A 14416-nucleotide genomic window follows, 5' to 3' on the forward strand; every position below is an offset into this window, starting at 1 on the left:
AATGTATTTTACTTGTGCCAATGTATTTTGTAGATTGTTTTACTAGGAAACAAATATTTAATGCAAAGGTTAATTATTCTTTTTGGATGTAGCGATTTACTGTCCGATGACTAATCGATGAGTTTCTGCAGCCTTTATAGCCCACTCACACCAAGCGTGAGCTCACTTATGTGCAGGTTGGGGTTGTGGCACAAGTGCTCGGGCTATTTAGAAGTAATTTCCCCGAAACCAGAACGCACAAATACATAATAATGCCAAGCAGAGATAAACATACTTTTCCTCTCATCTGCAGCTGTGCTTAGTTGCAAAGATAACTTGAGTATTGAGAACAAGTCACAAGAATTCAAGCAAGGAACAGCTAAGCAGCCTCCTGCAATCAATGACTAATGCAACGTACATACTATGCTAATTTAGAGTTTCTGTTTTACACATATTTCTGTGAAACTAACACAGTCAAAAAAAGTTATTGAAATGTCAAACAATTCCCGACTAATGTCCTTGAATTGAAATTGGTAAACTTAAATGAGAAATAATTGAAACCTGAATAATAAACACATTGATTGGGCACCAGTAATGATTTGCTTTCACGTTCCTAAATGTGGATTGCAAACATGGGCTAGTGGCGTACAATGGTGTAGAGTGTCATTGAGTGGAGTGGCGTAGAGTGGAGTGGCATTGAGTGGCGTGTCATTGAATGGAGTGGCCTATGATGTTGTAGAATGGAATTGAGTGGAGAACAGTGTAATAGAGTTGAGTATTGTGGGATGTTGCAGAGTGGAGTGATTTACAGAAAAGCAGAGAGGAGTTGAGTGGCATAGAGTAGAGTAGTGCAGATGAGAGCAGCGTGTCATAGAGTGGAGTGGCATAGTGTGGAGTATGCATGGTGTGGTGGGGCACTGCCATTCCAGACAGTACATTTTCAATTGAAAAGACCATTATATTTGCACATTGTTTTACTGATAAAACTTTACAGCGTACAAATGAAAATGTGTGGAAATGACATTACTGTGTATTTTGATTTGTTTTGATCGCATTCAAATATTTGTTTCCTCCACACTTCAAAATTACAAAAAAAATTGCTTAATTTCTGCTTGCTGAATCCTGATATATTCTGAAATATTTGCACCGTTCTTTTAATGACATTTCAATTTTTTGTGCTAGAAAAAATAATACAGCTTTTCCTCTCATATGGGCACCCAGCAGGATTGTCAAAAAATTCTGCTACTTTGAAGTCAGAGCAACAAAAATAAACATCATGCTCCCTGGAGGACAGAGCCTTACATTTGACCTCCACCTATGAATGCACAGCAGATGTGACAAGATAAGAACAAAATGTAAAGGCCTGTTTACAGAAAGTGAACACTTGTGGGAGAATACAAGAACCATGGGAGGAACAAAGACATGTTGGACACTAAAAAATAATATCAAAAAAATAAAAAGCCAGCAAATAGATAGCAAGCAAATGTGTTACAAACCACAAAGCCGATGGAAAACAACTGACCATTTCCGGGGAAGCTTTTATAATATCCCCAAGATATCTTTGCAAACCAGGCTGCTGTACTGTCTGTGGGCTTCAACCAAAATACACAAAACATGAGTCAGGTGAGCTAGTACCATATGTGAAGCTCACTCTACTGATTCCACAGGAATAGTGCTCCCCGCGCCTACATTGGAGACAGCCCCCTAAGAAACTCCACTCAGAAGCCAACAGTATCGCTTAGATCATGGGTACTCACAAACTTTCTCTTGGGGGCCAAATTTACAGTGTGGTTTGTGGCCGAGGGCCGCACCGGTGGGAGCGGGGTCAGTGGGGGGGGGGGGGGGGGGGGTTCGGGCTAGAGCAAAAAAAAAAACTGTGACCATGAGGTTAAACTAAAGGCCCCTGCAGCGATGCCTTCCTCCACTGAGCCACCATATGCTTAAACCCGGCATACACACCTCTCTTTCTCTCAATGTCTCCCTCCCCCTTTCTTTCTCTCCCTCCCTCTCTGTCTTCCTCCTTCTCTCTCTCTCTCCCTCTCTCACTTGGTCTCCCTCCCTCTCTGTCTCTCTCCCTTTCTCTCTGTGTCCCTCCCTCTGTCTGTCGCCCTCCTCTGTCTGTCTCCCTTAGATTAAAACATGAAATAAAGAAAACTGCAGTGAGAGACAATCGAAATGTCCCCTTTCACTTCCGGGGCCGTGTTTTGTAAAGGCATTGACAGATGGCATGAACGCGTGATGCAGACGGCCTGAACAAAAACAGTATTCAGTGGACCATCTTGGATTAGCCATATTTGGTGATTTTATACCAGCTGCAGGTGTAACCCTTATAAATATATTGAGTCATGTTTCAGAGAGTATTTAAATGGGGATAACTGATATACCGATGTGCTGTGACTTGCATGTGCTCTAATGATAATTCAAAAAATAAATTCCTACAATTACAGTTTTTAATAAAGGAAATCTCCTAGTACCGCTTCTTGTGTAGGTATTTTTTCCCCTTTTATTTCTAAATGAAAAAGACAATTTTGTTTTTCCCCCAGGAAGGCAATGTCTCACAACATTTTGTTTTTAAGATGGCTGCGACGATAGCCGTGCGGCATCCGCTCGATTGCCAGTTCGCAGGGAAACGTCCTTCCTTTGTGTTCACTATTTCGACGAATTCTTCCACCTATGATCCGCAACAATCATAGCCGAGAAAATTGAACGGAGACACGAGTGGGTTCGTGGTCTCCAGGGCAACTGCAGCCGGAGCGGCCCTAACAGCCCGACCTCTTGTATAGGTATATTTTTATTTGGCGTCGGGGATGCCCCCCTGCAATAGCTCTGGCGGCGGGGCACCAAGGGCTTCGGGGGAGGGAGAGAAAACACAAACGCAGTGAGTTTTTTTAAAATGGCTGGGCTACCTCCTTGTTGGTCAAGGTGTGGGGATCAGCGTGGCTCCTATATCATATTTATAGTAATGATTCGTGTAGTTTCCGTGTTTACTGTACGCCCCCGTTAAGAGACGCGCGCGCGACCCTCTCGCCCTAAATTTGAGCAAGGCCGCGATACCGTCCTTCGCCAGCGGGACGTGTAGGCTGGCGGAGTCTATAAAAAGCCGCCTCTGCCACACAGACATATTCGTTTGCCTACTAAGCAAAAGTTAGAAAGCGCCTCTTTATTAATACCTGCAAAAACGTTGAGTTGTTGGCATGTTATTTGAGTTCAGGTAGAGTGAAGAAGTAACGGTAAAACACGATTGACGTTCAAATGGAATACTGCGACAGACAAAAGTGCGCTTTGCGGTTGGTTCACCCTCTGTGGCCAGTATTTTATGTTAGATTAAAACAACCTCCTTTCAATAAACATAAGGTTGAAGGAGAAAGTGTGAACAGTTTTGATTGACATTTTAAATTATTTGGTTTCGTTGAGAACATGCCTGCTGCTGAAGGCGCTCAACTGAATATCTAGACCTTCCTAAGTAGGTTGTATGTGCCTTAGTTTTTCTCATGTGCAATTATGGGTAATAAATTGAGCGTATTAATAATTTTTATGATGAATATAGTTGTGACCGAAGAGTTAGTGAAGTTGCACTCTAGACGGCTTAATAGAAGTGTTGAGCAGTAGAATATTGTTCTTTTAGCGAGCATGTGTCACCCGGGCCACTAGAATTATGTGACAGGAGAGGTCCAAATTAGGTGTGATGGTTGAGTAAATTATGCGGCAAGACAAATCAAATTATGTGGGGTAATGCACATTTTGAAAAGTTATTACTTTATTATTTTGTTACTTTTATACGTGTTAATCACTGTCTTAGTTACAGCTCATTAATACCAATGTAATATCTAAATATAGTAATAAGCAACCGAAAGGTGACCAGCCTGCTTATGAAAAGGGACTTCCACTGTGCTGCAACTTGTCACTTTTGAACCATTTGAGCTAGAAGCACATTTTTTGTTGTTGTTAAAACCTGTAGATGATGGGTTATGTGGAACATCCATAACTATTTAGAAAACGCTGCGGCCGTGCAATCTCATAATTCCAGCAGCCCAGTTTATTTTGAATTAAACTTTCCATCTTATTCCTGATGTAACTTTTTTTGGACACTTCTAGAAGTTCTGATGCAGGTTTGCTAGCACATTAGTCTTTACTAATATATATTTTGTTTTGTATCTCTGGATTGCTGTTAATGTGGAAAGTAAGGGAAGTTTCTTAATTTGTGTTAGAAATAGGCTGCTGTTAAAAGACCATAATATGATAAGCCAATTTCTGATTTGCCAAAATTTACCATTGATAGTCATGGTATGCTGAATCTGCAAGTTTTGTTCATTTTATATGTGAAAACCGTATGAAACCCCCTGCTTTCATGTTATTGTAGGTTCTATTACTTTTTCCTCACGGAATTCTGTTTGTTTGAGACTATCTTTCCATTTTAGAAACAATGTTAGTGTTCTTTATGGACCTGACATATAGAGACTTTTTAATTGACTTATACATTTTGTAATCTGTATGTGAGCCTTCAGTCCATGTACTGATTTATTTTGTATTGCAAATTCTAATATTTCTGTAATAAAACTTTTTATTGATCTAGAACCAAGTTAACTTTTTGATTTACTCTGCTATTTTGTTGAGCCTGATATCATGGAGGGTGGTGTTCCTTATCACTGGAGGCGAATATACAGATGTACATTTTGGGGTGATTGAAGTATTTTGTGGATCCCTAAAATCGGTCCAAAGATTCCCTCTGAGTTTTGAGATTTTCAATGCCTGGATCCTAACAGGACTCAGCGGAATGTAGAACAAGTTTCACAGATGTAGAGAAATAAATATAGTATGATGGTTCCAAACATGCAGATTCCGAAATCCTTTCATATGGAAGCCCCAAACTATACCCCTCTTGGTTGTAGAGATCAGTACTAAATTGTTTATTGGGTTACAGCAGATATTTCAGTTAAATTTGGCCAGATGGGAATAGGCATCAGTTTATTCTATGTGACTCGAGTCCTGTGAAATTACTAGGAAGGGATTTATTGTGTAAAATGAATTGTGTTATCTATTGTACACCGGTTGGTGTTGCAGTAGAGATACAAAACGAGCAATCTGTGTTTAAAATGAGTTCCTCAGAAGCAAGAGTTGAATTATTCCACATTTTAACCACTGGATTTTGGATTTAGGACATACTATCAACGATGAGGTGTGGGATTTTTCTAGTAATGAGATTGGATTGATTAAAAAACGCAAAACCTGTTAAAATCAAAGTTTAACCTGATGTGATATTCCCTAGCACTAATGTGTATGGATTTGCGAAACAGACAGAACAAGCATTTGCAATGCAATAGGTCTCGCATTTACGCCTGTTTGAGCTATTGACATTGCAAATGATAATGCCTTTTTTATTTTTGTTTTTGTTTTAAAAACATAAATAAAAAGAATTGATATTTACAATGCCAATAGCTGTAACTCTCGTAACTGCGAGTCCTATTGCATTGCAAATGCTTGTTTTTTCTTACTTTTGATGTAGCTGGACTGGAAGCAACTGAAAAAAATCTGCAAATGACATAGATCAAAGTGGATTAAGTTGCGAGTAGGGTGACTGGGTCGCCAGATGATGTTTTTACAGCAGTCCCTCCCTCGGGCTGGAGGCAGCCCAGCGAGTGAGTGTTTGCTGCTGGAAGGAGGGCGCAGCAGGTCAAGAGATTAAACATTATCGAGGCTGATTGTCGCACTACTCCTGATGGTTGTTAAATCAGACAATAATAACACTTGTCATCTACAGTGCTTAGAATCAGCAGAAGTGAGGTATAAAGCGCTAAAAAAACCCACCACGTTTTTGTAGTTATACTGGGTAAAAGTCAGCGCTTGGGTGTCCCTTGAGGTGCTAGATTATTATCCGAAGAGAAGCAGCAGCGCCGTAGTGGTTGGATGAGCGTCTTCACCACCCTAGGGTGCGTGTATGCCCGAATGTCGGTGGTCAGCTACGGGGGCTCGGATGGCCCAGTGCATCCTGGCACTTCATTCAATCTAGTTTCCAATCTACCTTTTTTTTTTTTTAAACTTTGTTTATTGAATTTTGTACCAAAACATTACAGTCGCACAGTAATCATAAGCGAACTTCAGTGGCATTTCAAGGTCTAAATCATTACAGCAGTACATCCAATGCATGTCCGGGGGGAACGGGAACAGCAAAACATAAATTATCATGAGTCTTGGCGCAGGGACAGTGGGCATGAACAGCTGGCAGCAGAGCCATACACAAGTTAAGCGATCAATGTAGGCATGGGGGGCCCTCAAGTGGAGCTCCCCCATGCATTATACCTTTCCCAGGGCGTGACCGCCACCCTTAAGACACTTGTAACAGGCATGCAACCTAATCATCATGGCATGGGAATCATGGAAGAAAGATCAGAGTAGCTGCTCAGGGAGAGGGGGAAGCTAGGGGACACATGAACAGAACCCTCGCCCCCACAGTGCTGCAACAGCTCATCCGTCACCTTGCTCGGGATGTGCGTCATGAGCATCAGAAGCAATGTCGTCATGGGCCAGAGGGGGAGCATCCTCCGTCAGGGCTCCCGGGTATTGCAGTAGGTAACATTGTAGTGGTCCCCAAACATCAGCGGGACGGGATCGAGCCGGGAGCAGGTCGGAGTATGTCAGTATCTGCTCTTGGCAGTAGACAAGGTCTTTAAGCCATTCCTTAAATTTCGGGGCCCTCCCCCTACCCCACCGGCATGCTATCCGCCGCTTCGCCAACAGCAGCGCCGTCGTGACAAACCTGCGGCTCGCTCGCGGAATATGTTTGGTATAACCCAATAGCGCCTGCACCGGTTCGGGCTCAAGGAGCAGGTCCACCATCTGCGAAACAGCAGAAAACACTTGGGTCCAGTAGGTCTGAATTGCGGGGCAATCCCAGGATAAGTGCAGGAAGTCTGCATGTGGGGCATGACACCTCTCGCAGTTATCCGAGTTCTGCAGCTTAAATTTGTACTTGGTGACCGGTGTGCAGTACAGGCGGTTCAGGAACTTAAAGTGAATGACACGGTGTCTACTGCTCGCAGAAATCTGCTCTGTCTGTATGCAACAGTACGACCACCTGTCATCCCCCAGCTCCAGCCCCAACTCCCGCTCCCCACGAGCCCGTGAGGTGTCAAGTGCAGCGTCAGAGCGAACTGTGTGGTATAGTATGGAGACCAGGTGGGAGGGCGAGGACGCCTGTAAGACTCTATGCAATGGGTCAGTGATTTCGGGTTCCGCCGGAAATGTCTGCAATATGGACCGCATTCCATGCCTCAGTCTCATGTAGGTGAAAAGCTCCAGAGGGGTAGGCGCGTACCCGTCGAAGAAGTGTTCCCGGTCGCGGAAGCGCCCAGCAGAGAACAGATCTCCCCACCTCTGAATCCCCAATTTGCGAATCAAGTCTTGAAACAATCTTTCTTGTAGAAGGGGCAGCTGCGGGTGGTAGGCAATGGGGAGAAGGGGCGAGTACAAGAACGAGCTCGCCACTCGCTTAGATATCTCCAGCCATGCCCGCACCGTTCCCTGCAATGCGTTATAATCCGAGATATTATGAGGGAGAGTACTATGCAGCAGGCCGCGCAGAGGCAGAGGAGCCGCCAGCCAGTCCTCCGCAGCGAGTTGGGGCATAAATGCAACGGGGTGGAACCAGTAAAATGCATAGCGCGCTTGAGCGCCATAGTAATACAACTCCAGGTCCGGTATGTCCAAACCCCCCCGTGAGTAGGGAGAGGTCATCACCGCCCACTTCAGCCTAGGTCTCTTCCCACCCCAAACAAGCCGAATCAATTCCGAGCGTAGGCGATTGAAAAAATGCCGGCCCGGGGGGAAGGGAATGTTCATAAACAAGTATAAAAGTCGAGGGAGCACCACCATCTTAATCAAGGCAGCACGTCCTGCCATCGAGAGGGGGAGCGCAATCCAGCGGTCCACACAGGAGGAGACCTGTGTCAACGCCGTACCGTAATTAGAGCGCATCAGTTCTTCCCTGTCACGAGAAATCTTAATGCCGAGATATTTTACGTCAGACTCACACCATTCTATGGGATAGTCAAGTGAGAACTTCCGACATCCATCCGTCAAATGGAGGATCTGAGACTTTGACCAATTGATTCGCACGCCCGACATCTCCCCGTACGTGATGAATTCCCGGAGTAGCGGGTTCAGGTTATTTTGGGGGTCCCGTACATACAAAGTAATGTCATCTGCGTAGAGCGACAGCAGAAGCTGCCTCTGCTCGCAGATCAGCGCCCGATGTTGATGACGCTGTCGCAACCGCGAGGCAAGGGGCTCCAGCGCCAGCGCAAACAAGAGAGGGGATAAGGGGCACCCCTGCCTGGTCCCACGGGCGATTCCAAAGGGCTCCGATGTCCTACCATTGATCAAGACCCTAGCACAAGGGCCACTGTAAAGGATAGCGATCCAGCCCAGGAAAACCAGGGGAAAACCCATACTAGTCAGCACCGCCACCAGGTAGTCCCACTCCAGGGAGTCGAACGCCTTCGTCGCGTCCAAAAAGACGGCCACCATCTGGAGGCTGGGGGCCACATTCTGCAGAGTGGCAAACAGCGTGCGCAGGTTGTGCGACGTTGCCCTGCCCGGTATGAAGCCCGACTGATCCGGGAGTACTAGCCCCTCCATAAGGAGCGTCAGCCGGTTAGCCAGAGTTTTAGAGAGGATCTTTGCGTCACAGTTAAGGAGGGATAGAGGCCGGTAGGAGTCAGGGGAGGTCGCCGGTTTGCCCGGCTTCAAAAGGGAGGTAATCAAGGCCTCTCTCATGGTAGGGGGGAGCTTTCCCAGCGTGTGGGCTTCCTCAAACACCACTTTCAAGATCGGGGCAAGGATATCTATGTACGACTTATAAAACTCGATCGGGAGCCCGTCGAGTCCAGGCCTCACGAATTTCATCAATCCCAAGCGGTGCCATGAGGAACTTCCTCTGTGCATCAGAGAGCCATCCCAATGTGATCTCTCCCAAATAGGGAGCCAGCTCCGGCGGTTCAGTGTGAGCGGAGGAGTATAGTTCAGTATAATGAGCAACGAATGTTTGCATGATAGACCGGGTGTCCCTATGGAGCTCCCCCGAACCACCCTGGATCTCGAGGATTTGGTTGTTAAAACGGGGCGGCCGGATTGCCCAAGCTAGGTATTTACCCGGGCGCTCCCCCTCCCCGTACCTACGAGCCTGAAAGTATTTCCCCCTGAACCGAACCTCTCTGTCCGCAGTTTCTTTATAGTCGGTCAGCAGTTCCCGGAAGCGGGCCTGCGCCCCAGCATCAGTATGAAACGTGGGGGCAGTCTCCAAGTCTTTCAAGTCAGTCTCGAGTTTACAAAGGGTGCTACGCAAAACCTTGAGGACCCCCACCCCTTTCGAGATGCACAGTCCTCTAATTGTGACTTTAAAAGCCTCCCACACCACGGCAACACTATCCACCGTGCCACCGTTGCGCTGGAAGAAGCTCTCAATTTCCTGTGCAATTTCGGATCTGAAGACGTCGTCCAGCAGGGCAGTTGGCTGCAGTCTCCACGACATCGGGGAGCCAGCGAGGTCAGTCAATTCAACGCTCAGCAGGACCGGGGCGTGATCGGAGTATGTGCGAGCAAGGTGTTTTACACAGCCTATCGTGGGAGCAAGCCCCGGGGAAACTAGGATATAGTCCAGTCTCGCCCACGTGGAGTGCGCGGCAGTCCAGTGCGTGCCCTCCCTTGTCGCCGGGTGCCTAGAACGCCACGTGTCCAGTAAATGGCGCTCAGTAAGAAGGTCATGCACATATGCCTGCGAGCGGGAGTAGTGGTGTGGGTTCGGATTCGCCCTATCCCTCTCGCCCTATCCCTCTCGGGGTCAACAGCTATGTTAAAGTCACCTCCCCACACTAGGTAAGTGGAACCGATACGCAAAATCTCTCCCCATAGTGTTTGAAGGCAAGACGGATCATCTATGTTGGGACCATAATAGCACACCAAAGTGAGCGTATCTACGCCCATGCGCCCCCAGACAACACAATACCTGCCCTCCCGATCCATCCGCTCGCCCATTTGCACAAAAGGGGTATGTTTTCTAATGAGGATGGCCACCCCACGCGAATAGGTGGAGTAGGAGGAGAAGGTACGGTGCACAGCCCAACGCGACGCAAACAACACCGGCCTGGAGGGGTCTAGGTGCGTCTCCTGAAGAAAGGCTACCCCTATGTGATGCCTATCCAGGTATGCCAGGACGTGTCTACGCTTTCTGTGGTCCCCCAAGCCCCTCACATTCCAGGATAAAAAGTTAAGCTGCCCAGTAGAGTCCCTACGTGTCTGCGGATCACTCATGGAAAACCAAAAGACTCAAACACAGCGATACAATGCAACCGCCGCCCCCCGAACCATGTGAAGAAGACCATGCCAACAGCGCCACATCCCATTCAAAACTAGCATACATAACAAATCCCCAACTCCCCCCCCCCCCCCCCCCCCCACCCCCCACCCACAGCAGCATCCCAAACATGCTATCTGGACAGTCCCCCTCCCCCCCACCCCGAAGCAAACTCCGTCTATAGCAAATGCCATATTGGAGCAACATGTAAACTTAAAGTCAAGTGGGTAATACCCTTGGGAGGACAGTTTAGGTGAATACACAGTAACCCCTCGATCCAGAAGAGTGCGCCCTGCCCGGGGGCCGGACCCTCCCCATGGACAAAAGGGCGCCCAGCAAGACGATGAAGTCCTGAGAGTCTAGAGCAAGCCAAAGAATTGCTGAACTCCGCTAACATCCCCTCACAGTGAACAAAGCTAGGTCCATGGGTCCCTGTATCAAGTCCCACAATGGCGGACACGCGCAACACCTTACCAGCTGACAGGCAACAGTCTCAGAGTCGACAGGTCAACAATCCAGCACCATCATCCTGATGCCGGCGATGAGGGGCAGTCCTGGTCACGTTTCTTGAGGCGCTTCAAGAACTCCTCCGCCTGTTGGGGTTTAGTGCAAAAAATTTGTTTCCCGTGATGCGCAGGCGGGCCGGGTAAAGAAGCGCATAGTCAATTTGTGCAGCACGCAGTTTATGCTTGACCTGGACAAATTTCTTCCGCTCCTCCTGAACCACCGGGGTGAAGTCCGGGAAAATGGTGAAGGTTGTGCCGCCATAGGATAGGGTCTTCTTCTCCCTCGCCGTCCGAAGCGCGACATCTCGGTCACGGAAATTCAGCAAGCGTGCGATAATAGGGCGAGGGGGAGCCCCCGGCGGCGGTCTCAGGGCCAGAGATCTGTGTGCCCTTTCAACGATGAACTGGGGGGATAGGGAGTCCGTGCCCACCACCTCTCGCAGGAGACCCTCCACATAGTCCTCCATCTTGCCCGTGTGGGTCGATTCCGGAATGCCAATTATACGGATATTGTTCCTCCGACTGCGCGCTTCCAAGTCTTCATTTTTGGCTGCTATTACATGGAGGACTTTGTCCATGCGCGCCACAGTGGCGGACAGTTCCGTTGTTCGATCTTCGGTGTCCGAGATACGCCTCTCCGTCTCTGTGAGGCGTTCGCCATGGCTGTCAACCTTATGCACAATCGAGTCCATGCGGGATTGCATGGAATCCATTTTGTCAACTATGGTCGCTAGACTTTGCCTCATGTCCAGCAGTATGGACTTGACATCTTCCCCCGGCGGGGCCTCCACCGACGTCGACCCCGCCGCAGCGGCCTCCGGTTGCGACCTGGTCTGCTTCTTGGTCTCAAAAGTAAGGCGAGGCTGACGGCTGTCCGGCTTCCCCATGGCGGCACTGCCAGGCCTCCCACAGCAGGATCGGGGGGCACGTTCGGGTGGGCCTCGGGGGCAAGCAGCAAAAGAGGGGGGGAGCGGCAGTTCAGGGGAGAGGGGAAGCTTCCAGATCGTACAGCGGGTCACACGATCAACCACAGACACCCTGTGCAACCCCCTCCACCTGTTACGTGGGGCCCCGCTGGGGACCAGCCACCGCCCCCGGGACCGATCGCGATCCCACAAGCTCACCCCTCACCTCCACAGCTGGTAGCAACGCTCCTTGAGCGAACGGGATGACCCCTGCGCGGATCGCCAGCAGAGAAGAGCCAGGTAGTTGGGGGCGAAAAGGATCCAAGGCGAGCCCCACACGCAGGACCCGCAATCGTGAACCCGCCAGACAGGGGGAGACAGCATGCACCGCCGTCCAGCACCCTCGGGTCGATGGCTCCCTTCTCAGTCCCGTCTCTCCCCAGCGTAGGCTCCACAACGGAGGCCCCGGCGCAGGAGGGCCAGTGGTCAGCGCACCAGGCAGCAGTCCCTCCGGGCCCCACACCTCCTCCGATCCGCGTTTCCGTCGGACGTTTAATCGCCCCCAGTGGGCAGGCAGCCAGGCACCAGCAGGGGGGGGGCGGCGAGGGATCCGCGCAAGCTGGTACGAACGGGGCGGCACCACGCCGCAGCAAGGATCCGGCGCGGGCAGGGAAGGCGGCCGCCTCAGCTGCGACCTCAGCCGGATGCGCCACTCACCAGCGCCCGCGCCCGTCGGGCATCACGCTGCCATCCAGTCCGTCCTCTCGCCCCCGGCCAGGGGTATCCAGCGTGGGCTACAGCGACCCCCGCAGACACGCCGCAGGGCCGCCGTCCGCAGCCTCGGATCCGGAGGCGAGGCCTGTCACCCACGTGGGAAGCACCGGCCTCGCGTCACAGCAGCCTCCCGGTCGCGGCTCCAGCGGGATGCCCGCCACAGCCGGCGCAGCCCGCAGCGGCTCCCCAGTCCGATATCGCCGGGCCACCAAGGATAAGACAGCGCTCAGACTGCGGTAGGGATGTCGGGCCGCCCACACAGGCCCGTGTAGGCAGCAAAATACGACTTTCAGGAAGGATTTTTAAGGATTTCTTCGCTGGGCTGCGGGAGCTTCACCCGAAGGCAGCCATTCCGCTGTGCGCCACCTAGCGCCCCCCAATCTACCTTATTTATTCCTGAACGTTCCTTCGACAAATCAGTTTATTTTGGGAGTTGAAGTCCTGGGTTACTTCCAATAGATCCCCTTGGTTAACAGGTAACACACCGGAGGAGAAAGACCCCATTGGAAAGGTTGTGTCCTGGTGACGTGGGGTCACCTGATACGTAACTCTGTGTAGGAAGGTGTCTCAGCCTGTCCATCCCACTCTGCTCTCCCCAGCCCCACCAGCCTGTCGCACAGTGGGACCTAGCACCCACTCCAGGAGCCTGCCATGCGGGTAAGGACCGAGACAACGAGGGGAAAGATGGAGACCCCGCATTGTCAGCAGGGCCTCTAAAAGGGGTCAGGAGTCTTAAACCGCTCAACCCCATGCGAGCACAGAGCAGAGATTGAGCAGGGGAAACACATGAGCCCAGAACTGCCAGTCTTTCTCCCCCCCCCCCCCCCGACAATAAGGTCACAAACTGCTGAAGATAGAGGGAGCGAGGGCGCGAGAAGGCCGCCAATCCTCCAGAGACGCTCTCCGCTGAAGCGTCGTGGAGCTCTGCACCTCACAGCATGGGCAGCACGAGGGCGCCGGGGAGGGCAGGATGTGGTTGCCGAGAAGCGGTGTCCGCGCGGAGCGGAGACTGGTCTCTCCTCAGCTGCCTCGCTCACGGTGCCCCCTCGGACCCAGCACGCGTCTCCAGCGATGCCGTCCTCGTGCACCGAGAACCCAGGCATGCATTAGCGACAAACCCGTCCAGCTTTCGCCTTTCCCAAGGCCGCAGGGGAGAGAGAGCCTCTTAGATAGAAAAATTTATGACCGGCGCATTAGTGGAGCCTTATTAAGGCACAGCACGGCACCGGGAGCACGGCACCGGGAACGTTTCCATGCGGTGTCACCGAGCCCGAGGGAAGCATTTATCATGCAAATTGTCTGTCTTGTCTCGATTAGCTGTATTATTTCTCAGGCGCTGGGAATTCACGTGACGGGAGATTACATATTTCTTTTATGAGGCACTTTTGAGCAAAGGGACGGCTGTGAAGAAGAGCTTTACACAGAGGAACCAGGATTCGCCAGTAGGCAAACAAGCGCTCGCCATGACGTTTTTTCCCCCCTTTTTCTGCCGTCCCAGGGCTCGCCTGCTAAAAGGTTTCTCATCTTTATGGGGCCATGTGTTTGGCCCCATAAAGATTGGAAACCTTTTGCAGCAGAAGGAAGGCAGGCGAGGCTGTCTAAATGGGACAGCCGAAAAAGCAAAGCAAAAACGTCATCCTGGAGCTCTTTTCCAATGGCTGGCCACCGTTTAGCATAAACGGTGACGCTAGCCAATGGAAAAGAGGAGCGGGGCTTAAAGCCCCTTACAGAAAATCCCTGTTAACATGAAATCTCGCCAGCGAGACTGCGCATGCGCGCAGCCTACGCCAGACGAGACCTAAAAAATGAAGCCAGAGTTCTAAAAAAATGACAGAACATGGAATCCTCCGGGGGGTTGTTGATAGTCCTTTTAATTATTCTGTGATGGGAATTAAAAAATTTAA

At 50.1% G+C, this 14416-nt stretch overlaps 1 protein-coding gene across 7 annotated transcripts in view; it reads left to right on the plus strand.

Annotated features, from left to right (window-relative positions):
• Positions 1-2668: 2668 nt before the first annotated feature.
• Positions 2669-14416, plus strand: part of BCLAF3 (BCLAF1 and THRAP3 family member 3) — a 604159-nt gene continuing 592411 nt past the window's right edge. For 6 of the 7 annotated variants that reach the window (XM_085622512.1, XM_085622513.1, XM_085622514.1 and 3 more), the window contains exon 1: positions 2669-2762. The gene's annotated coding sequence lies outside the window, so the exon portion shown is untranslated. Of the gene's footprint in view, positions 2858-14416 lie in introns of all 7 variants that reach the window. The other variant, XM_085622519.1, reaches the window with a different exon arrangement.

This window comes from Triturus cristatus, chromosome 8 (genome assembly GCF_964204655.1).
Source record: "Triturus cristatus chromosome 8, aTriCri1.1, whole genome shotgun sequence".
In the NCBI taxonomy this organism is placed as follows: Eukaryota; Metazoa; Chordata; class Amphibia; order Caudata; family Salamandridae; genus Triturus; species Triturus cristatus.